Source organism: Protopterus annectens, chromosome 3.part0 (genome assembly GCF_019279795.1).
Source record: "Protopterus annectens isolate FY-2018-M chromosome 3.part0, PAN1.0, whole genome shotgun sequence".
In the NCBI taxonomy this organism is placed as follows: Eukaryota; Metazoa; Chordata; order Ceratodontiformes; family Protopteridae; genus Protopterus; species Protopterus annectens.
Genome location: NC_056731.1, coordinates 1305904696 through 1305926388, shown reverse-complemented (window position 1 = coordinate 1305926388; position 21693 = coordinate 1305904696).

Here is a 21693-nt window from a genome sequence, read left to right as displayed (position 1 = left end):
TTAAATAGGGACCATTCACTTGTGAAAGAATGACCTCATCAGCCTGTTGTGCTTGGGTTGTAGGCGGACACTATCATTTTGCAATCGTGTGCTCGTAGTACTGCTCTACAAAATGTAATTTGATAAATGGAAATGCTTTCTCCCAACCCCACTTAACAAATGTTTGCATCACTTTTCCTCTAAAACTCTTAAATGGATATTTTTTCAGTATATGACATTCTTGTTGGAAGCATTAATTTAGGCAGTTGTTGACAGACAATGGCCTAAAAATAGTTTTCTTTAAGTAATGTATAGATAATTGTACTCAGTAGAGTACAAACGTATGCATAGCTACACCCTTGTGTTGCAAAGAAGCTGGGATGTTAAAAGTGAGATTAGGCGATGTAGTGGTCATATAGCAGTTTAAAACATTTATCCAGAGTATAAGCTGATTGAGTACATGCTCACCCAACAGCAACCTCCCACTCACACAAACAAGTTTCCCATGATGAGCAATAAACTTCTTACCGATCTAGCTACACATTTTAGAAAGCACTGTATTCATCACAAGCAAAACAAGAAAAGTCTAAGTCTTAAAGGTAGACAGTGAACTTTTGTCAGGATGATGTCATCAGTGTGTTTCATAGAGGATGTTTTAGTAAAAATTGGGATAAAGGAGCTGTATATACATTTAAATGTACTCTCTGTAGGGGGAGTGGATACAGCAACAAGCATTACACACAAACTCACACACAAATTTCCCATGTTGAGCATCAAATATCCTACCTCATTACACAATGTAAAGCCTCCTACCTTTTTAGTTGCCCAATATAGGAAGGACTGTAGTAGTCACAAGATCCACAGTTGAAGTCTGAGTCTTAAGGGCATGGAGTGCACTTTTGTCAGGATGACCTCATCCCTGTGTTTCATAGAGGATGCTTCATCCAAAAGTGGGATGAGGGAGCAGTGTAAACAGTTAAATGTGTTCTTCTCAAGGAAAGTGGATACAGCATCAAGCGTTACATGCACTCTCACAACACACATGTATATACGCGCACACACACACACACACACACACACACACACACACACACACACACACACACACACATATACACAAGGTTGGGCATTGAACCGCCTATTTATCTAGAGAGCACACACGCACACACACACGCGCACACACACACACACAAACACACATACACACACACACACACATATACACAAGGTTGGGCATTGAACCACCTATTTATCTAGAGAGCATTGTATTACTTGCAAGTGCCAGAGGAGAAGTGTAGCATTAATACTGGGAAATAGAAGATTTGACATTTTTTAAAATCCACTGTTTGAAACAGACTGTCCTGTGCATCACAGGTTGTACAACAAATGCATATGTGTGCACAAGACAATGCAGCATCATTATGATTGTCACATAATTCTATCCTAATATTTATGTCCTTCATGTACTTTGCTTTACTGTGAGGAACATACACATGTTTTCCATTATGGGGTGATATAGTCATTTGCTGTTGTATACCTCTGGGTTTTCAATCAAACTTTCCTGCAACTTCATGTCAGGATGATTGCACCCTTGCATTGTCTCATACTTGCACTACGTGCATTGAAAAGGCAAACATGCAGTTCATACCTAGGATAGCAAAAGCAGAATAACAATGACGGATTATGTCAGAATAGGTTAACCCAATTTATAACTCAGTTTCAATTGCAAACACTGTATAGCAGACGTCCATTAAACAACTGAATGAATTTAGTCAGCATCATTATGAAATCAAGATCATCTGTTGATAAAAGGAGCAGAGACATACAAACATTGTGCAGCCTAAAACAAGAATTCATTGATTTTCTTTTTGATTTTTTTTCACTCTTTGAGTGCAGTGCTGACAAGCCGAATTGCACTGCCGATGGCAACGTTTTAGCACATGTGTAATAATATCATGACATTTTTAACTTTGAATGGGAATTAGAAGCAGTCTGTGCTGACCTTCATGCAATGATCTTACATAATAGGCATCAAAACAGGTAGTAGGGACATTAATATAGCAGCAGGATAATGATGTGCTAAGTAAAGGTATAGCCAACAGTTACATCCACAGGAGTCAGACAACACATGCTGAAACATCTTTTCAACCATCTGTATTCAAACATTTAAAACCTTGGCTAGGCTATTCCAAGCCTCAGCCATATACTGAGACATATAATCCCTGTGCAGCAACCTATAGCTGTAGCACTTCACAAGGAATGCAATAAGTATCTCAGGCTCCTCAACATCCCATATTTGTGCTGTAAATTTGATTCCATTGTCTTCATTGTCATACATGTCTGCAAAGGTCAAGCTAACAAAACATATATAAATTGGCACTCATTACAAATCTCTCAAGTCACTGGCATTGAGTAAAAATGCACAGCCTTCCCAGCTACATTTGTGTGGTTGAAAACAGATGGATTCCTTGGCAAACATATTGGCAATAATTCCATCATCATAGCAGTAAAGATGTGAAGCATGGCATTGATCTTTGTTGTGAGGGATGCTGAGCCTATTGTTACAGGGTTCAGTGTTCAGCAAAGGAATGCTTAATGAAATGGCTTTTAATCCTTGAAGTATGGAAGAAGAAAGTGAATGAATTTTGACATATTGTTATTTTGGGGTTTGCACAATGCAAAAATATTATTGTACCAGAGCGAATTAAACCCATTGGATATAGCATGCAAAAATGAAACCTTCCCTTATAAACTGGTATTGCCACAGGAAATTAGACATATACTAATTTCAGAATTAATTGAACCCACTTGAGGCCTGTATGTATGTGGTTTTAATTAGTTCTGGGAATGCATTCTTATGGAAAAGTCAGTATTTCTGTATGTGAATATATTTCAGATGGACGCATTTGAATGTGATTTTTTTTTTATATATGAATTTTTTTATATGTGAATTTTTTATGTATAGTTGCATGTATATATATATATATATATATATATATATATATATATATATATTTTTTTTTTTTTTTTTTATTATACATGCACATTTCTCCTGCACATATATGAATGTACATGTGTATATATATATATATATATATATATATATATATATAATTTTATGTATTCTTTGCATGTGCAAATATTTTTTATGTAGATGTGATATAATTTATGTTTTTCCCATCTTGATAGTTTTTAAATATGAGGTTAAAATGAAATGTTTCTTTAAATTTACAACATGCTTTTCATTGGCTGTTTTAAACAGAGCAAGGGCATTTAAATGAATTTTTGAATGTAGAATGTAAAGTCTGATGAAGTGTTAGTCATAACGCAAAAGCGCTTACCTGGGTGTTATTTGGATGTTACTACAATAAAAGCTTTTTATCCAGTCGGCTTCGATTGTCGTGTTGTACCACCATTCTACTTTTTGGATTTCAAGTTTTTGTTTGGGAGGTATTTTACCCTTCGTGTTTCTCCTTTTTGTGACTGTTTTGCGTTTTTTGTGATACAGAAGGGACATGACAGAAGAGACTGTACAAGGAAATTTGAGAGTTGTTGTTACTCGGAAAGAGAATATGAATTTTGAGCAGTTACGTAGAGCAGATAGCAATCCGCTGTTAAGACTGTCTTGTGCTGAATTAGCTACCAATGCTGATTCATCCAGCAGGCACATGGTTAACATTCAAGCTATGCAATTGAAAAGGAAGTTAGAAAATATCATGACTAAACTAAGGAATATACAGTGGCAGAGGAAACATATGGAGGCATGTATATGCTTCAAAGTTATTCCCAGAGGCTTACATATATTAAAAATGCCCACTTTCTGCTCTTGCCAGCCACAATTGCTAATGAAGTGGCAGAAATTTAATATTGAGACAAATTTCATGTATATTAAATTGTTAATAGAGCAATATATGATTATTGAAAAAGAACTTAGAAACAAAGCTGTTAAAACTGAATATGAACTACATCAGTCATTAACTAGTGGACAAATAGATAAATTAATGCTTGAATTGTCCACGATGCTATCGGCACTTGATAACAGATTGTTGTTGCAAAAGAGAAAGAGGCTGGAAAGGGATTATTTAGACTTTACCAATGGTAACATCTTTTCCTGAGCGAGAGAACCTATCTGGACTAGTGATTTGGTCCGGCCTTCGACCTCTCTCCAATCAGTGATCCAACCTCAGTTTGAACTACACCCCACGCCTGAGATGACGCCATATGCTACTGAGTTGAACACAGGAGACACAGCTACTTTTATTGCTGCTGCACAGCCTGCGAGCAGCCAAACAACAGAAACATTAGTTTCTACTAGAAATTCGAATAACCCTGCTGTTAGAAGGAAGGAAAGGTCACCCGAAGTAGCTAGTTCATTACCAGTTGGCGAATTATCACACTTCTATTTTCCTTTACTCTTCAAGATAGCCAGTTGATCGACGTGGAGTCCTCGAGGGGGGAAAAAACGAACGAATATGGAAGAACCACACAAGTTCCAAAGAAAGACATTGAGGCATTTGAACAGGACCTGATAGTAAATTTGTCACAGTATGTATTAAATAATTTTGAAAAATCAGTACTAAACAAAGGTTTGTTGTTTATACCTTCAAACAGTGTACATGTAACTAAGTTAATTGTAGATTTAAAATGTTTTTTAAGGAATGTGGCTTTGAAATTGCAGTTTGGTAATAACACAGATGGACAATGTTTAGAAAACCTTTTATGTATACACCAGCATTGCATCCTTTACTTTAAAGATTTGAAAGGGCATGTACGAGTGACCTACTTAAACTATTTGAAATAAATAAAAATGATGTTAGACCAGAATATTATAATCTAAATAGTAATGAAATACAAGCACTAAAGAAGCTACAGAACAATGATGGCATTGTAATTAGACCAGCTGATAAAGGTGGTGCCATTGTTGTACTTGATTTTGACTACTATCACAATAGTATGCATGAAATGTTATTGGATTTAAATACATATCAGTTATTGACTGGATATGACTTAGACAGAATAATTAAAAATGTCCATAGTCAGTTATATGATATGTTAATGTGCAATATAGTTGAGGTGAAGTTATATAATTATTTCTCCGTTGGCAAACTATTAGTTCCTACTTTCAAATGTCTTTCCAAGATCCATAAAACATTGGTTAAACCCCAATTTAGACCTATTGCATCTAGTCAGGGTTGGATGACGGAGTCAATGTCCATATATGTTGAAAAGCTTTTAAAACCTATAGTAGAGTCAACTGTGTCTATTATTAGAGATACGCAGCAATTTTTAGAAATGTTAACTTACTATAATGACTCTGAATTGAGTAAAGCCATTGATTATATGGTCACTTTGGATGTTACCTCATTATTTACGAGTAACCCCAATGATGTAGGGGTAGAGTATTTAAGACTGTTTTTGATACAGAAGGGGATGAGTAGGGAACAGATAGTTAGATGTGCAATGTTGACAGATTTGATTTTACCTAATAATGTGCTTAGTTATGATGAAAAGTATTATTTATAAGTCACAGGGGTAGCTATGGAGACTCCATGCGCCATTTTATATGCAAATTTAGTTTTGGCATATTGGGAGACCACCTATGTCCTTGAACATTTGCACTTTTCTGAATACATAATATTTTATAAACGCTTCGTGGATTATATTTTTCTTTTATGGAAAGGACCCCTGGATACGCTTCAGGAATTTATACAGTATATTAATGGAACTACATCATTTTTATGCTTCAGTGAAAAATACTCAACTCATGAGATTGAATTCTTAGATGTATGGCTTGAGAAAGGTAATGGTGGAATAACAACAGAAGTATACAGGAAACCATGCAGGAGAAATGCCTTTTTACATAGGGATAGTATGCAGATCTTGAGAACATCTCGTTTAACTAGTGAAGATTGAACTTTTGAGACAGCTCGGGATGTAGTTAAGAAGGAATTTATTAATAGGGGATACCATAGTAAGGATTTGCTAGCAATAGATGAATCAATCAGAGGAACTACTGGGAAACCATATATCAGCAAAGATAGAACAGATGTATATGTAAACAGAACATCAACACATAACACTAGAGTAGTGGTTACATATACTAATAATAACAAAAAGGTAACAGATATTATCAAGAAGCACTGGAATGTGTTATGTTTAGATGAGAAGATTCATGAAATAGTTGGTGAAGTACCCCAGATGAGCTACAGAAATACTAAATCACTAAAAAGACTGTTATGCTATGAAGGTAGGAAAAAGGATATTTCACATTTCATGAGAAAAGGAACGCTATCATGTCATACTTGTAATCAATGCCCTTATATGTTGAATGATAACAGTTTCATTCATCCAGATACAGGGAATATGTATATTTTTCACCATTATACAGATTGTAAATCAAGAAATTTAGTGTACTTAGCTATGTGACAGAAGTGTAAGTGTTTTTATGTAGGGAAAACAAATAGGACCTTTAGAGAGAGAGTCAGAGAACATGCATATGCCATCAATAGGGAAGATGACACCAATGCACTAGCTAAACATGTATTAAGTAATGATAGTACACATACTTTTAAGTTTCTTGTACTGCAACAGATATATTCCACCATCAGGCTAGGTGATGTCAGGAATTTCTCAGAGAAACAAGAAGGAAAATGGATAATTAAACTGCAAGCTGATAAGGGACATTGTCTGAATGAGAAGGTCTCTTTGAAGCCTTTCTTAAAGGACCGCTCCTTGAAACATTAATTTGAATCTTTTCTCTTTTTAAATATGAACATTTTTTATATATGAATTTTTTATATGTGAATTTTTTTATGTATAGTTGCGTGTATATATATATATATATATATATATATATATATTTTTTTTTTTTTCATTATAAATACACATTTCTCATGCACGTATATGAATGTACATACATATATATATATTTTTTTTTTTATATATAATTTTTATGCATTCTTTGCATGTGCAAATGTTTTTGTAAGTAGATGTGATATAATTTATGTTTCTCACATCTTGATAGTTTTTAAATATGAGGTTAAAATGAAATGTTTCCTTAAATTTACAACATGCTTTTCATTGGCTGTTTTAAACAGAGTAAGGGCATTTAAATGAATTTTTGAATGTAGAATGTAAAGTCTGATGAAGCATTAGTAATAACGCAAAAGCACTTACTTGGGTGTTATTTGGATGTTACTACAATAAAAGCTTTTTATCCAGTCAGCTTCGATTGTTGTGTTGTACCACCATTCTACATTTTGGATTTCAAGTTTTTGTTTGGGAGGTACTTTATCCTTCGTGTTTCTCCTTTTTGTGAATGTGCTGATTAATTTGAATACATTTCAGATGGATGCATATCAATGTGCTGATTAATACAGTTTGGCTCACGACACATACATACTTCACAAGACATAACTGCCCTAAATATATATTTGGGATATGTGATGAGACACAATGGTTATGGCAAAATTGTTGTGTCCATCATGCATACGCAAGTGAATCTTAAATTAAATGCTATCATTGGCATGTATAGGAAATTGGACACATGTTAGCTTCAGGTTATATGTGAAGCATTAATGATATATTCTAAATAGGAAAGTTTAATTATACAAGAATTATAGCTACATTACTTGCAAAAACAGGTTTACCGTTTTCTTTTTTCTTCGATGTTAACACCCTTAATCAAAATATTATAAGAAATGTGCTGCTTACACCATTGTAAATGTACTTTGTAGCTGGAGTCAAACCTTTAATCACCATGTTCATTCTCTAACGTCAGTGCACTTACACCTTTTACCACAGAGATAAGTATATGACAGGTAGAATTTCTTCTGTCAGTACATCCAGAGTGATGAGGAAAGCACACCAATGGCTGGCATGTTTATCCTACCTAAGGCAGCCTAAACTATATTTTTCACTTTTTTCCTTAGATAGGAAGCCACGTTTGTGTGCTGCAAAGTGAAGAGCAAAGGCAAATTAAAATATGAATTGTGAATAACTACAATGGGCTCTCTAAAGAGGATTTAAACAATCCTTCATGTGCCTTATTCTCTCAATTCACTTCAGTTACACTTTGTACCAAAACATTTGACATCTGTCAGGTGCATTCTCTGAAGTAAGTAAAATCCATGTTATGGATGGCTGTGCAATGACAGCACATATATCTGCTTTACATAAGGCAACCTAAGCTAAAATTTTCACTTTTTCCTCCTTAGGCAGTGAACCATATTTGCATGCTGCTGATTGGAGAGCAATTGCAAAAGACACTGAAAATAAATATATGATAGGGAAAAAAGAACATAAATTAAATGCATTGAATGGGTATATGTAACAATGTCCAATGCAAGAAGTGCATTCATTCAAAACATTCATCCTTCTCACATTTCCTTGCAACATCAGACATGCACTTTGTGGAAGATATTTTCAGACAAAGTTATTGAAAAATTATATGAAAGTGGACAAAGTATCACACGTTGTTAGCAATAGTGGCAACAGTTGCATTTTAAACAACAGAATGATATCACAAAATGTGATTAAATATATAATCAGACAACTCTGCAAAGTTATCATTAGTGTATTCATTACATGTACCGTATGTCCTTTTTCTGTAAGTTAACTGCACCTACACCCTACACCTTGTGCCACAAAGAAAGTTATCTGCTGGGTGTTTTTTCTTCCCTGAGTACTATCTAGCATGCTGACAGCTGCACAATGAAGGCTGGTTGGTTTGCTCTACATAAGATTTTTTCCTTAAGCCACATAAGTGAATTTCATAATGCCAAGTGGTGAGCAAATGCAGAAGGCAATATTAATCAAAAGCATTCAAAGAGACTTTGCTAATAACAACTTGAAAACACATGAAAAGAATCACACTGTATATGTAGCAGTGAGTACAGCTAATTCTGCATTACAGTGATCTCATTGCCACATCAGTACTATCATGTATGATTTACAATATCAGGACTTTATTTAATGCCATGAGAATGGAAAAGATCACAAGGAACAGCAGAAATTCTTTCACTGTTCACATCATTCGCAACTAATATTTAATAATTTGAAATTACGTATGTGTCTTTTAGTTTTAGTCAATACTGACCTTACTTGAGTTTCCCACATCACCACTTTTATACAAGAAAATGAGTGTCAAGATTTAGTATGCACTCCCTCAGTAAAATGATCTGAGAATATATTTTGATCCCTGCATCACCAGTACTGTTTCCCTAAGCTCAGTACCTTTGCACAAAATGCCACAATGATGGGACTGTAACAACGTGAATTTCTTTATTCAGTACTGTTCAGACTGCTGAGGAAAGTGTAATAATGCCAGGCTTCTTTGCGCTATTGATGGCAGTCGAAATAAAATGTGTCAGTCTTCACCTTGGACAGTGAGATGCAGTTCAATGCTACTGACCACTGCCAGTCAGTGGAACACACTGCCAAATAGTATGCAAATGATATGAGACAAAAAAGACAAATCAAATGAAATGTATGTACATTGCACATCTTTAAACAAAGTTGCTATCTTGCAACAGAGACTTATATAGATATGAACCCTTAAACAAGAGTATTGAGAACAATATTTTAAGAGTATTTCTCAGAGTTGCCACAGACAAAGATGTAAATTAGCAAGGATAAAAATAATTTAGATTTAATGATAATGTGACATTGTATCAAGTCACACTGAAAATGCATCAGAAACAAATTATGAAAGTTGCTATTTCTCATTTGGCAGTAAATGTCTTGATGATTGGAATACGGCAAACAGGATACCCATATACTCACTCAAAATGTATAAAAAGACTGACAACACTGCAGATGTATCCCTTTGTTTATGTATGACACCTCATTCCCTTATCTACACTTTCTTAATATCAAGGCTTTCTCTGTTTTATTGCCATATGTTATCTTTACTGATACTTAAAGTACTCCTTTGAACTTGAGCAACATTTCTTACTAACTGTGGTTGTTAAAGTCAGCATTTTATTGTTAGGACTGCCAGTCTCCTAAATCACTCAATATATGCTCAGACACTTTGGCAAGTCTCTTCGCTGTGATACCCTCTCAATAAGTATACATCAAAGACACTGTGAAAGCTGATTGTTCCTGCAATCACAGTAATATTGTAAAAAAACACACCAATGTGGGACTCCTACAGGCAGAGTGGTAACTCAAGCTATCAAATAAAACCATCTCAGATAAAACATAAAAATTATTTACTGAGGTGAGCGCTTTCATAGTAAAACACCATATCATCAGACAACCCAATTACAGCAGCATGTATTTTTATATTCAAATCAGCCAATGAAAATCACATAACAATTATTACAAAGCATAAACTCTTAAAGTGCTGAAACACAAAAAAAATCATATGAACATGAAACCATTAAAAATCTTGGTAAAAAAGTCAATGCTTCAATGACCTTTCTCTTAAAAATGGTTTCATTGAAACCATATCATTAATACCTGGGAATCATTCTGCTTTAAAGATTTTTATCTTGGTTTTATTTGATACCTTGAGTTACTACTCTGCCTGTAGGAGCACCACATTGGTGTGTTTTTTACGATTTTATGTGTTTCTTCATTGGAGCTCCGTTTCCTGGTTTATGCTGTTTTTACTACTAATCAGAGTAATCATAGACATCTGAAGACATTAACTGGGAGCACTTCTGAATGCTCATCCTTGCATTGCTAGGGCATGTAGTTGTGTAGGTCCTTACACAATGTTTCCATTCCCTACACTTAGTGCAGATTGTGATATCTAGGACTGCTAATGATTTAATGCCTGATTTGCATGCCCACAGTGATCACATTGCTCACAGGTCTGACTCTGCACTATATAAAGGTAACCATGTAGCTAATGCCCTTGCATCATACTGTGGCAGCTGTTTTGATCCACATAGCTCAGTACTGCTAAATAAACATAACTTTTGAGGAATTATCTATTTTTTCACAGTTGTATTGTCAAAGTATGCTGCTATTTCTTACATAATGCTTGTACTTTAACATTAAAAGGTGAATTGCACTGACCGCCGAAAAGCATTTTTTTAATTTTAAAGCCAAGTCAGCATTAAAAAGAAAAGTAGCCTACAGAATGCTGCATGACCTATTTTTTTAATGTGTACTAAATGTAGTCTACCTTTGTAGGAGTGTCTGGTATTTTTGGTTGTGTTAGCAGAAAACAAATGCGTTTAGTTTGTGGATTTCTACCTGGCTGACCTCCTCAGTAGTGGGCATGCTAACAAAAATAGTTTTATTCTACATTTCTACTGCTACATTTTCAATTGTTATTGTTAATGTTGCAATGTATTACACAGTTAAACCTGAGTTATCAGAATTGCAGAAGTGTTACACATCAGTGTTGATATTTGATTTGAAAAATCTGTTTTGGGGTGAGGTGATTGTCCTAACTTGTATGCAGTCATAGGGAGCAATTAACATTTAAATTGTTTGTGTGCATGTTGGAAGCATGCACACAAAATTGATCTCACAGCCATTCTGTTTGTGCATTATATATGTAATTATGTGTGCCTGTTCTCTGTTTCATCTCATACAGGGCTATGGCACCCGATACAAAATATGTACCCTGCAAGCCATCTTATAGTAATGCAAAAAATGAGGTCATTATCCATGCCTTACATTGCTATGGAGCTTTTCTGTTAGGAAGAGATAGAAGTGAGAAATCTACCTGAGAATGGATTTTGCAACAGGTGGTTGATAACAGTAATGCTGTCAAAGGGAATGGGAGAACCTAGTCCCATTTACCACAGCAGGCAATTGACATGATAACCTCTGCCCACAATAGAGTGGCTGCAATTGCCCATGAACAGGTGGTACAGGGGGGTGGACTTGTTACTGAATCACCACTAACTGAAAGAGAGGACTTCCTGTCCCCCATAAGAGATCCAGAGAATCTAGAATCCTTGATATGGAGCAGATATAGATGACAGATCCAGGGTGTCATAAGCAGACCTTCCTGGTATGCAAAATGCAACTGTCATTATTGTATCTTTATGTGTGGACATTTTAGATAGCTGATATATATATATATATATATATATATATATATATATATATATATATAGGAACACTTTATATGCTCAAAATTCTAAAATATCAAATTTTAGAATCTCGAGCCTATAAAGTCAAATGGACATAAATCACAAACCCGGAAATGGCAAATGCAGAATGTCAAAACCAAGGTACATACAGGATGTTAGGTAAGCTTTGGGGAGGGTTTGTGTGTGTTTGAGTGTGCTGGGATGTTTGAGGTGTGGGTTAGGTTAGGTGTTGTGCAGTGTGAATGTTTTAGTGTTGGGAATGCTGGTGTTTGTGTGTATGTGATTTGTGTTTGTGTGAGGGTCTGTGGAATGTGTGGTGCTGGGTTGTGTGTGTTATGGAGTGTTGTGCAACCTCAGAGTTAGTATATATTAGTAAGGGGGGTGTGGGGGGCACAACTCTCCACATAGGGGGTGCAGGAGGGCTTGACCTCTGCATATACTACAGGTAGGTGTGCGTATATGTTTGGTTGTGTGTGTGTGTGTTTTATGTTTGTTGTAGGGAAGTGTTGGGAGGTATATATGTTTGTGTATGTATGTGTTTTCTAGTGTGTGACGTGTGTTTTTCGGGATTTTGTGGGTTCGTGATTTTGGGTGTCGGGTTTATGTATGTTGGGTGTTTTGGGTATTCATCTTCATAGTTTTGATATACTGAAATTCGATATTTCAGTATTTCAAGATTATGAAGTGAATCTATTTATATCTACACATATATATATATATATATATATATATATATATATATATATATATATATATAGATATGGGTTCCTATCAGATCGCCAAAAGCTCATTTCACCGAAACGCATTTCACCTAGACCAAATCGCTGAATACTCATTTAGCTGAAAACTCATTTCGTCGAAAACTCATTTCACCAAAAATAGTACAGGTAGTGTATATGCCCTTTTCTCCACTGTAGTACAACCCTGGAGTTAGTATATATAAGTATACTAACTATAAGTTAATACGAACTGGACAGTATAAAACTAAGCTAGGTGGGTGGCTATGCTCCCCACACCTCCCCTACTTATATATTCTAACTCCAGGGACGAACTACAGTGGGGAACAGGGCATATATACTGCCTGTACTATTTTCGGTGAAATGAGTTTTTGGTGAAATGAGTTTTCAGCGATTTGGTCTCGGTGAAATGAGTTTCAGTGAAATGAGCAATCGGCGATCTGATAGGAACCCATATATATATATATATATATATATATATATATATATATATATATATATACATACAGTGATAACTGTGAGTCAGACTACAGTCATACAGAAATAATGGGAGAATCCAACTGTTCACTACATTTTTGTATGAGGACATTTTAATCTGCACTTGTTTCATTTACATTGTCTTACCTAGCAACTTAGCAGACTTCTTTCCTTTCCATTCTTCACATACAGGCACTTCTGGATTGCATCCTGCCAGTTCACCTGCATATGGTAAGCACATGTTTGGCTATTGTTAGTCCTGTATATAAGGAAGATTCAAGTCTATATGAGACTAAAGTTTGTGCTGCTTTCGCATCTGTTACTGTTTAACATACCTCTTGCATAACAAAAATAGGTGATTGATTTTATTCTCTCTTTTTTTGTTTGGTTGTGTTTATTGCTTGTTATCATTGGTGATCCTGAGTGTGGCTCTGTGGAACTCCTACCACCTGATGTTGGAATATTGTTAGCTTCTGATGATGATGATAGCAATGAAGAGGCACAGTCTGGGAGTGCAGACAGGCAGTCTGACATTGAGTTTTTGGATCCACCATCCCCTGCCCATATTCCGGATGCAGTCAATATGCCTACACATACCTATGGTAAAGAGAACTCTGATATAGGACTGGCTGAGAGTGACACAGTTGATTAGATTAGTGTGGTTACTATGGTTACTAAGCCAGATGCTTTTCCTGGTAGCCATCGTGAGGGCATGCTGCCACACAGAAGGGTTGGTAGGGGTGCTCAGATAAAGCCTGCAGTCCACTCTCTTGATGCTGGTGTGTCATTAGGTACCACCACTTATTATGTATAGGGCCATAGTGAAGGCACAAGGATGTTCCACCAGGGCCTCAAAAGAGATAGTGTGACTACTAAACATCATTCATACTGATGTGAGTGACTCCTTCAATCATGTGGGCAACTCCTTAAACAGGATGCTCAACACACTGGGTCCAACAGTGTCTTGAAGGAACATCTGTTGTGGAAGGATGTGGATCTACACTGGCCATAGAGCATCTACTTGTTCTGGTGTTAGCAGTTGTGGCGATGTGATACACCACTCCTGTAGTGAAACTATATCCACTGCTCCATCAGTGATTGCAGTGTCCACTCCCAGACATGGTAGGCCATGGGATCATGGTCCTGGATGTAGTCATGAGGAAAGCTCATCCACAAAACATCGCTCACACTTGAGTAGCATCCTGACTTCTAGCTAGGGTCATGGAAGTATCAGTGCAGCTCCTGGCAGAGATGGTTCTCATGGTCGGGAACAATGATGCAGAACTGAGTACTCTTCCATACATGGCTCACACTTGTTTGAGATGCCAGGATGTAATGCTAGCACAGTGCTTGATTGTGTTCATGCAGGCACACTCACACATTAAAAAAAATCCCTTATCAATACAACTTTATATACATTGACTAACAAATGCTGAGACACTTAAAAGCAGTCTTTCTAAACAACAAAGATCACTAGACCACCCACTGTCAAAGCTATGTCTAAACGAGTCCAAAGGCACTCAGAAAAAACAATACCTAACACTACACATGCTGTCACTGGAGTGCAAACTCTAAGCCTGTAAGTCAAGCAAACAAACTTTGCTATAGCAGACTCCATTGTAAGATGCACTGACACTCCTGTAACCAGACAGATTAAGGGGAAGATAACTGTTAGTTGCTTATCTGTAGCAAGGGTTCACCAAATTATGTGGGCATTGTAGTCATTATGCTACAGGTACCAGTATGATTCCATCATAGTCTAAGTAGGTATGAATGATCTAAGATGTATCTTCCTGTACTATATGAAGAGCGACACGCAGTTTTCAGATTATGTGTCTCAGGCTGTTACGAGCCTGGCACTGAGCAAGATATTACCATCACAGAAGATGATACCAGAAAATGAGGAGAAATGATTGATTTCAACAACTGTTCTGTCTTTCAGGTGTCAATGGATGGTAAGTGGACCTACATTCCAGTAGGCTACTTAACATTCAACCTAACACCCTCCTCACAGGAAGACTTTAATTACCCCACTATAGATTGGCAATCCTACACGGCTTCAAATCTATTGGCACAGAGATTCCTGGAGCTTGTAAATACAAACACCCTTGACCAAATGGTGTATACACTCCATATAGGCTTGAATACACTGGATGTCATGCTCACAAATATGGGAGAATGCTGCACTCCCCCTCCCACCATGACAGATTTCACATCCTTCCTGGTAAGGTCCGACCATAAAGTTGTCTCCTTCAAAATCAAAATCAACTCTGTGATTCCATTAAAACCAATAACAGTTAGGAGCTATTCCAGGGCAAATTACCTGTTATTATTGATGGTTTGTCAAAATTCAGTGCCCCTCCAAACCCCGAGAACACAGCAGCCTCCCTATGCTGCATTGCTTTCAGAAACTGTGTTGTACAACAATGTCAATGGCTGCATACAGGCTACTGTATCTAGCAGAAGTAAGAGCAGAACTAGTCCCAGAAACAAACTATGCTGTTGGCATTCCAAATTAAACAAGATGTACAACAAAAGTAAAATAAAATGGCAAAAATCACGAATGGTAATTCTCATTAAGATAATCTCTCATCAAAGTAAATAGTCAAATAAGAGGGCTAATTAGCTCAATCAAGTCAACTTTGAGGTTAGGATATCTATCTTTACAGGTGAAAGATAACCATGAGGCATTCTCCAGCTATGTCAGAAACATCAAAGGCAGTACACAGTGATGTGCTGAACTGGTGGTTAATGGTGACACATTTGCAAAGCCTGTTAGTGGCCAAATTCAGTTCCAACTTTACCCACCTCTCACCCCCAACATCCCCCCAATAATACCCTCATACATAAACCTCCAACTATGACTAGGGAAAATGTACTGGCTGCATTCACTGGATGAGTAACTGGAAATTCACCCTTGGACTGGCAAACATGTCTTTGTTGGAAACTGACAGTTAGTAAATCAACCCCTACAAGTTTCCCAGCAAGGATTTTTAAAGACGCTAGTGCTTGTTAGCCTAACATACATCCATGAACCTATGAACCTATTTCTTGTTCATGCTCATTTGTGAATGATTTAATTGTTGAACCTTACTGTATTTCAGTTAGTACTGTCACTGCAGTACTGGAAGCATTAGGTAGTGAAGTTTTGATTTTGTTATAGTTGTGCAAATGAGGGCATAATTGACTTTGTCCATGTTTTATAGATAATTGTCAGTTGAAATGCTTGAATCACAGTACTGCTTGTAATATGTACGTGAATATAGCAAAAATCTGCCAGAGGAGATATTACTGACAAAACTGCACAGCTTAGACATATGCTCTGCTTAGGGGCTTGTACATATTTCCATATGAAAGTAATCAGTTCCATAACCTATTATATTTTTCTTTACAGGTTTCACACTTACCTTGCCATTAGTGCAGGAACAAATTGTATCTTTGCAGATTGTCCCTGTCTGATGCTATCAGAACACAGCCATAATATGGCTAAGTAAAGGTTATGGAGATTGACAGGCATCAATTGTCCTCTTGGTATGTGGATGAGATCATACATTTTGAGCTATGTTATGAGTGTGTGTGATATCCTTCGCCTGTTAGCCAGACCCAGGGCATACTGTGCATGTGTCCATCTGTCAGCGCCATCTTCAGCTGATGGTTCACCTTCAGACTTCTCATCTGCTCCGGCTGCTTCTGCTGGCCCTGCCTGTGGTTCTTAAAACTGTTCTCCAGCATCTTGCTATCCTTGTTGGCAATATTTCCTGAATATTGTATTTTGTAGCATGGCTCAGACTCTAAGTATTTAGGCAGGGATGTCTGATTTGTACTGCAGATCACGACTTGTTGTGTCTAAACAACATAACCTTGATTTCAGCAATTGAAATATACATTCTATGATATTCCTAGTTTGAGCAAGGACCTCATTATATCCTTGTTCATTGGGGTTGTGTGGGTTTCTCATAGATGTTATGAGCCAGTGCTCCAGTGCATAACCTGCATCCCTCACTGGATACCCTTGATGAATGTCAACCCTTGCAAACCTGGTGTACAGCTCACAAGTGTGCCATATGTGTGAGTCATGGAAACTGCATAGGTTACCTGCACATACATTTTAGATGATCCCTCGGGCATTACGGACAACCTGACAGTTTATAGAGAGGAAGCCTTTTCTATTGATGTAGCTCTTTCCCTGTTCCCCAGCTGGAACTTTTATTTCTATGTGTGCACAATCTATGTCCTCCAACACTTGGGAAGTGTGCTACTTGAAAGAATTCCTGCATGGTACTTGTTCTATCCTGTGGGGTTCATGGGAAACAGATATGCTCCCTTGCTTGTAATAGCATTGAAATTAAAAACCGATGTAATGTTCTAGAGGCTGCTGCTTCTGACACCCCTAATATATCCCCTATGGGTCTCTGGAAAGTACAAGTAGCTAGTATACATAATGCTTAACAAACCTTTTTTTTTCACTGGAATGGGTTCTGCATGATTTCCTTGGTGCCTGATGTGCGGGGTGGCAGACATTGCATATTTCCTCCAGTGTTTCCCTGCCTACCGTGTATCTGTCAATAATTTTTGAGAATTGCAGTCCATAATAAGTCAAACAGTGTTTTACCACCCTTCTTCTCCTACTTCTTCGAGGTCTGGCAGCACCCTGATTAAAAGCCTGTTTCACATACAGCATAATAATAACAACAGCAAACCCTACTGTGTTTTTTTTTTTTCGAAGTGTAATCATACATGTATTCCAAAGAGTTCTGGTGTACAAGACAAATGCCTACACTGAGTGTACATGATTACTTTATACCTTCCTGAATAGCTCCACCATGTCAGATTGTTTAACTGGCATGTACTTTAGCTCTTTATGCTTTCATTAGCGTATTCTGTTTACATTATGTAGAGCTGATTAATGAACACCAAACAGTGAACTATCATGCTTGTGGCTGCACTTTGTGTAGCTGTTAATGAATCCAGCATGTTGTTTTAACTTTCCCCAATTTATTTTATATATTTTTTCCGGGTCTACTTCATATGACCTAAATTTCATTTGACTGAAATTCATTTGACCAAGACCATAATACCAAAATTTCAAAATACTGAAAACTCACTTGACTGAAACTCGTAAGACTGAAACCTTAAATTGTAAACTATAGACATGCACACTTACAACACCGATGACTAACTCTTTCCAGAACTTAAAAACTACTTACATACGCTCTTAACAGAAACGGGATGATATAAAACCAAACTAGGGGGGCTACACCCTCCACACCACCAATGTGTGGGGGCTGTGTCCCCACACACCCCCAATTATATATACTAACTCCAGGATCACACTACAGTGGGGAAAAGGGTATATACCTTTCACTTACCTTGCAGTACTCTACATGCTGTCACTACTGTTTTGAAATATAGCATTGCAAGGTTTCAGTCTTATGAGTTTCAGTCAAGTGAGTTTTCAGTATTTTGAAGTTTCGGTATTATGGTCTCGGTCAAATGAATTTCAGTCAAATGAAATTGATTTCATATGAAGTAGACCCATTTTTTCCAGATTATAATGCACTCTTCTAGTATCCTAAATATCTTCTAGTCTATTTCTATAAATGTCCCATACTTCACTTTCTCTACCTTTCCATCATCATTCTTCCACTGGAAAATACCTGTTATACTCCTTTTCAAAATCACTCCACTACTAAAACCATCTTTATAGAAGTCCTTCATGGTTATTATATCCTCTCAATACTACAGTACTTCCCACACTCCAGTTTCACCGTACATGTTCTCATGTGTTCTTTTTATTCCCTTTCCTATTTTAATATATATATTTTCTTCCACCACCACCATGCATATTGCTAAATGGTCAGAAAAATTGTCAAAGCTGTATCACCATCTGCTACCCCATGCCTTTGATGATACAACATAATCAATTTCAGATCCAAGTGTCCCCCTATTATGTCTACTGACTTTTGTTTTACACAGCTAATTTAGCACATTTTAACACTTCCCATATTGTTAACATCTTGTCCTTTTTTTTTATGTATTCCCCTTAAATCTCAGTTAAATTCAACTGCAATTATAAAGTTCATACTAATGACCATATAGTCTAATATTTGATAAAACAGATTCTCTCTTTCCTTGCTAGTAGTACATAAAATGCTATAATTTTATAAACATGTTCTCCCCACTTGATATCTACAACAGTTAGCCTTCCCTAATTTACCAATGTTATATCTAAAATTTTCACTCATTATTTACGCAATGCAGCCACTCCAGAATATCATTCAATTTTTACATTCCATACCATATTTTCACTGCACAAATTTTCTGTTTATTGCATTTTTTCACTTGCCAGTAATCTTATATCTTCTAACATAATGATATATCACATTTAACACACAATTCTAGTATCCCTGTCCTTCTTACAGTGGTAATAACACTGTTCAAGTTTACTCAAAGTTCTCTTACATGTTGTGTTTCCTTATTTTTTAAGTTTAAGGGAAATATTTTTAAATTTTAATTTTCTTATTTTTACTCTTAACCATGTTGAATATTTTCCTGGGTTTATGCTATAATGATCTTAGGTCCTCAGAATCAGATTTTTCACTCGCTAGAACTTCAAAGAATTATGTTGACTGTTTTCGCTTCATCAGTTGCTATTTGTGTTTATGGTGTTGCAGTTTCTTACTCCTGCAATACTCTTTCCATCATATCACATCATCTCACTTCTCCATCCTTTGGTGCTGCCTACTTCATCATATTTATTAACATTTCTGTCTCCAGTCCTCCATTTTCCAACTCTGAAACAGTTATTTCATCTCCTTCTACTTACTTCAATACATTTTCTTCTGCTCCTCTTTCCAGTTATACTGCACTCTCTACATTCATAGGATTCCTGGAACTGCATTAGCATCTCTCCAGCGCTTCCTAGCAGCTCAAGAGCATGCTTCACTTCATCTCCTCCAAAGAGTAAGGGAAGTTCCCTCGTGTCCTGCCCAATTTTCCTCAGTAGTATGAATACCACCCCTGATATGCACTGTAAAGAAGTTACTAGCCTAGTGGGACTAACCCAGACAGCAAAGGATAAATAAATAAAAATAAATACATACATACATACATACATACATACAAGTAAGCCTGACCAAGAGCTTGTTGATTTTGCTTTGCTACTTAAAACATTATTGCATCATAAAGCTTTACAGGAATGTCTCTGAACATAATATTCTGCAGAGTTTTTTTTTTTTTTTGGTCGCAGCAAGATTGAGAAGATCATTTGCTGGTAGATCAGTCATCAGTGAGTCTCCTAATATGATGTTTATTGGTCATTATGACAATCTTACCTTATTGACAGCAGATTCTCTGATTGAATTTCATCGGTAACAGCACGGCATATTTTGTTAACCTGGTGCTGTGACATTTATCAGGATTCTGTTTAGGATCTTACAACTGTATTCTTACAGCTTAATCTTTGGCTGTTTTCTAAAGAAAAGTGGGGATCAAGATTATTTGCCTTTATGTAGATATTTCAGCATATATTTTCTATATCTGTTTTCATTGTTGAAAAATATTAAGTAGTAGTCCACTGCTGTATAGATAGCGGGTCTATATTATAAAGTCAACGGTACAATATCTCGAGTACCCCTTCATCGACACATAATTGTCAAACGCCCTCTTCATCGAATGGCCACATCATCGATTTCTTTCCAAGGGAAAGAAATCAGTAGGCCAACTACTCATGACACAATTTAACAAACACTATGAAGTGGGGAGGCTTCACCCCCAAACTACCCAATGTGGGGGTTGTGCCCCCCACACACCCCCAACTAAATATACTAACTCTGAGATTGCACTACAGTGGGGAAAAGGGCAGATTTCAAACAGCAGCCAACCGATTTCTTTTCCTTTGAAAAAAATCAATGATGTGGCCTTTTGCTGAATAGGATGTTCGACACTTATGTGTCGATGAAACGGTACTCAACTTGAGTTAGTAATATAGACCCTAGATAGGAACATTTGGTGTTCCATATTTGTACTTTGCTAACATTTTTCAGCTGGATGTAATATATTTCAGTTTTGGCTCTGTTCACATCAATGTTCTTTCATTTTTGTCCTTATTTATTTTATTAATGCATTTTGCATGCAATTTTACTCATATTTTAATATACTATAAACAAACTTATGATTTCCACCCTTTTTCTGTTCATTTGCTGTGCACATTCCTCCTTTTCTCCATCTTCTTCTGAATCATTTGAGAGTATCCTGTCCATTCCTAGCTATCCTGCACTAACTTAAAATATTGGACTTTTTGAAAGCAAGGCAGTGGAGTATTATATGCTGTGATGCAAACTTTCTTTATGCGGTGTAGTCTCTGCCATCCATTCATTGAGAATATGTTTGAATAGTATAAGAAATTTACACTGATTTATGTGGAGGGGAAGGCAATTCCA